General features: G+C 39.3%; 1 long non-coding RNA gene across 1 annotated transcript; it reads right to left on the reverse strand.

Moving 5' to 3' along the window:
* Positions 1-482: 482 nt before the first annotated feature.
* LOC118563335 lies at positions 483-2254 on the reverse strand. Its single transcript, XR_004931151.1, has 3 exons — positions 2222-2254; positions 620-697; positions 483-539 (listed from the first exon to the last, which is right to left on the reverse strand). It is a non-coding gene; the product is annotated as an uncharacterized LOC118563335 (long non-coding RNA).
* Positions 2255-5088: the final 2834 nt, after the last annotated feature.

Raw genomic sequence — 5088 nt, forward strand, 5'->3', positions numbered from 1 at the left:
CGCTAGTTTGACGTCATACGTTTAAAACGACATCTTCCAGTGTAGACGGTCATTTAGTGAAGAAAAATGAGGATACCACAATTACTCTCCTCCTCTCACCTTCTGTGGTTGATACCTTGGAATACAAGTGAAGGCTCCAAATGTTGTGCATGGAAAAAAAACTATTCCAAGGATGTTGCCCCCCCCCCCCCTCAAAAAACAAAAACAAAACAAAAGAAGCACACTTTCAAATGTTATATGGAGATTGAATAGGTGCATGATAATATAAGAAAGAACTTAGTGAATATATCTGGGGCATTTTTGGCCTCCTTACCTTCCAGCCTGGCACATCTTTCATGATGACTGCCTCCTCTTCAAGTTTTCCCGCAGCATCCTAAAGTCTGCGGAGGAGCGAAAGCGGACATGTTTCGCCAACAGCACACCCCACCCCCCTCAAACACAAAGTCTACGCGACTTCAAACGTTCACCTTCGGTCGTCGCTCCCGCCTGCAGGAGCGCATCAGCGTATCCTGGCCTCCAGCTCCTCCACCTGCAGGCGCCTGGGATGCAAACACCACGGCCCGTATGAGCGCCACGCTGACAGATAAATCTGACTCGTGAGCCCACGGCTGGGGCTTACCTCCTCTCTCTGTTCCAGGTGAAGAGCCGCCAGTAGCCGAACACCATGATGCCGATGCGATTCCAAACATGCTGTAACCTGTTGGTTGAAAAAACAAGTCATGAATCACCTTCTAACACACAACAGCATCATTACTGACGGTACTTAGGACGAACAGGACCTGAAAAGGGCCGTCTGTCCGCGTAATAGGGCCGGACAATAATTCAGTAACAATATGCATCGACTGATGGACAGCGATTAAATAGACGAAAAGGGGTCAATAAAAAGTTTAATAGAGGACACAGTTTGCCTTCGTTTTGCATTCTAGCCTCGTGTAGTACCAGTAATTACAACCAATTACAATACAGAGACAGGATGCTCCTTCGTCAAGCTTCAGAGAGTTTAGAGAGCACAAGTTCTTTTTGTTCCTTTTTAAAGGCTTACAGTTTTTGTAAAAAGTTGGTTGAATGAAAGGTTTATTTGAATTCATTGTTTTTATTTTTAAAAGGAGCATTAAGCAACAGGATAAAATAACCAGGGCTGCACTTACAATATGTGTTTTGAATTTGAATTATCTATATCAATCAATATTTCTATTTTATCAATGTACTTTTCTTCTATATCTTCCAGCCCTACATACTAACCTCTGGATAGCTGGAATATCTCATCTAAAATCCAGAGTCTGGCCAAACTTGAACTGGATTATTCTGCATTTGTTTAGTCTCTGTGCAAACATAACGAAGGATTTTGTTTTTCTTTTAAACAATTCAGATGAACTGTATATTAAAATGTCTAGCTTTATACTGTTTGAGGAGATCACCAAACGGTAATATCAGACAAGATGACTCGAGTAAATAAAAAAAGTAGTTTTTAAATGATTTCAAGTATTAAAGAGGAAATGGAGCCACCCAAACCACCTGGCCCATGTGAAATCTAGCAGCGAGCGTTATCACAATTCTTTTTCAGACACATTTTGGAAGTAATTTAATAATCCCAGAGGGAAATAATTTCCCTCTGGGATTATTAAAGTATTTCTGATTCTGATTTTCATGAACCCAGGCCATCTTTGATAATAAAACCTGTCTGATAACCTGAAACATTTAAGTGTGACAAAAAAAGGCAAAAGCAACAAATCTGTAAGCACAATAAGACAATAAATCCTTCTCGTTATTTAAAGTAGTGGATTTCATTAGCATTTGCATATCCTATCCTGCAGCACTTATTAAATGAAATGATGCTTTTAAAATCTGTTCAGCATCTCTCCTCAGTCATCCAATCCACATTTCCACCCCACCCCACAAGTAAGCTGTATCCTTCAAAGTGGCCGCAGTAAACAAAGCATCTGTGCTAACACTTTAGCATGTGGCTAATCATCGCTTAAACCGATTTCTTGGCAATTTAAACGTTTAATAAATTACAACATAACACTGACACAATTGTTTCTCTACGCGAGAAGCTCAGCTTAAAAACTACCACCAACGACCTTTTATTTACGTTCAGGTCTCTATGAATGGACAGCTAGCAGTTAGCATGAGCCGCTGCTCGGACAGTGTACCCTGTCCAACCTTCACATCCCGAGTGTGTGGCCGCGGGTTTAGGCAGGTGTAGACGGGGCGTCTGTACCCGAAAGTCCTCGCTTCGGAAGAGTTCTTCCTTTGTAATCAAAGGCTGCATATCCCTCCCGGCGGAGGCATGTCCTGCTTCACCGTGGACCCCGCCATGTTGCGCCGGCCTCCTCCTTGACAGACGCGGAGAGTCTTCTTCTTTAGCGCACAGCACGCGGACTTCGGAAGCGCTCCACACCGCCCCCACGCGTTCGTTCAGGGAACGTTGTATTTCAAATGCGTGTCACAACATTCTCTGTTATGACTGGTTACAAAAATGTATGCATACATACAGAGCAATTAAAAAATGTGCTTTAGTAAGAGTAGCATTACCACATAATCATAATAATGAAGTAAAAAGTTTTTTTTTACATAAAAGCAAAACAGTATTGGGAAACTGGACATAGTGTCTTATTTATGTATGCATGTGTTGATTTTTTAGTGCAATTTAGATGAGCAAAACACCAATTTACAAATTCTGAATAATAAATAACAATAGTAAAAGTAGAATTTCATTTTAGCCAAGACACATGCTTTGCTAATCAATTTTTTCTTAACCTTTTGAAAGCAATATGTACAGCAGGTGACATATTTATGCATGAACAGAACCAACTACTTCCGGTGACTCTTTACTCACTTGACATCCAATGATGCGTCAGGCTCAGCAGACAGAAGAAGAAGCCATATTAACACCGGTCACCTTGTATACATGAAATATGTCTCACTTTGCCACATACTACAAGCAGTAGGTGGAGTAACGCATTAATAATATGCGTTACTCCATATCATTAGTGGAGAAACGCACTGGGTGGAGTAATGCATTAATAAACGCAAATAAAAGCGTGGGTGGAGTAACGCATTAATAATATCAGATGAATAGAAATAAAATGAACAGGGCAGTACAACTTCAGCTAGAACTTATCTTTTTTAAATAATCAGGAAATGTAAAAGAGGAAATGTAACTCGCTACTACGCTCACCTTTAATTATATAATACTTATTTAAAAAAGGGGCAAAAATATTGTATCGTGTAAATAGAAAAAATAAACTTCTAACAATACAGAAAGTATGAAGTTAACACAAAAAAAATAGAGAAGTGAGAACATGCTCACTTCTCATGAACATGTTCTACTACCCTATTAAGTGTACTGGTTGGTACCAAAAGCTTAACTGATGACCCAAAGTTGCTCCTTATTGTATTTATGTTGTTTTGGCACCACCTGTTAGAGACTTTAACTGTAATGAATGGCTGCAGAGATAATTTGACTCTTAGAGGTATGGAAGATATGCAACATTTGCTGTATATAAATACTCATTACAGAGTAGTTCTTGTATTAAAATTGGTCAAAATGACAGTAAAAGGTTTACACTACATGGCACTTCTATGCCATTGTCAGACCAACCAAAATGGAAAAGTGCTATAAAAACAGACCTTTATTGATTCTAGCTCCTTGGTTAAAGTTTTTCAGTCTACGACGGTATGCATCTCCTTGTCAGTCCTGTTCCCAGTGATGATAAAATTTTCCCAGTTTCTCAATTTTCTGTCTGAATAGGCCTGGGTACTAAACAATATGCAGCTTCTAAGTATCCTCATTGTCTGCACCTCGCTGCAAGACATACATCTGAATCAGCGTCATATTTTTAATCTTCTCTGTTTTCACTAACACTGACCAGACATCTGTAAAACATCTTATGTACTCCCCTCACTGAAAGGTGGCAATATTAAATATCTATTGAACCAATATCCAGACTATCACTCCAAAGAAAGGGACTCAAGAAAACTGGTAAACATTCAAATATAAATAACGGTTATATAGCTTAGCTCTGAAAAAGATTCAAATAAAGTTTGAAACATTGTGGCCTCCTTATATTTCAAGGAGCACTGTGCTTCAGTGTTAATAGACCCTGTAAACACTTGACAGGTCTACTGATATATATATTAGACATCATGAATCATATCTCCTTTTTACCCCCACATGCTTCAACATATAGGCCTGTCCTTTCAGAGAACTGGCCCTTTCAGATAGGGGACGTACGAGCTTTCTTTTGCTACCAGAAAACCAGAAAAGGTGTCGCTCAAGGCCTGTGCCACATACATTGTCTTATTTGCTGTTATAAACTGTATTCTTATACAGCACCTTGCAGAAGTTCTTCATTACATATTATTCGCACAAACACATTTTATTTGTTTTTTATTAAATTTTTATCCATCCATCCATTTTTTGACCCGCTTAATCCCTCATGGGGGTCGTGGGAGTTGCTGGTGGCCTATCTGTATTAAATTTCAATTCAATTCAATTCATGAAACATGTCATTTCAAAGCACTTTCCAAAGTCAAATTCAATCAGATTATACAGATTGGTCAAAAACAATTACCTCTCTAAGGGAACCCAGTTGATTGCATCAAAGTCTTGACAAGCAGCATTCACTCCTCCCGAAGAAGCGTAGAGCCACGGGGCTCTTTGTGCAATAAGCCAGCACAAAATAGCACACAATAATTATACAGCGGAAAGAAAAAGACACAATCTTCAATAATTTGGGCAAATAAAAAAAAAAAAGTCATTCTGTTGTGGGTTGTTTAAAGCTCACTTTGATACTTCTAAACAAAACTTTGGTACGATGGAGTTTCTTTCGAGTCACAGAAAATAGTGCTGTAGTGAGGATGCCCTAATCCAAGACCAGACCAACACGTTAAGGGAGACCAAATCAATGATAACAGCCCAGTCGTTGTGGCAAACATAGATATCCATAAAGGCCTTTATTATGGATATCTATGGTGGCCAAGGTTCCTGTTGCAGCTCTTTAGCAAGCTGACCTGTGAATGGTGCTCCCAACTACTTAAGATTAGGTGCATTTAGGTGAACCCCAAAATTGCAACGCTCAACTA

This window comes from Fundulus heteroclitus, chromosome 6 (genome assembly GCF_011125445.2).
Source record: "Fundulus heteroclitus isolate FHET01 chromosome 6, MU-UCD_Fhet_4.1, whole genome shotgun sequence".
In the NCBI taxonomy this organism is placed as follows: domain Eukaryota; kingdom Metazoa; phylum Chordata; class Actinopteri; order Cyprinodontiformes; family Fundulidae; genus Fundulus; species Fundulus heteroclitus.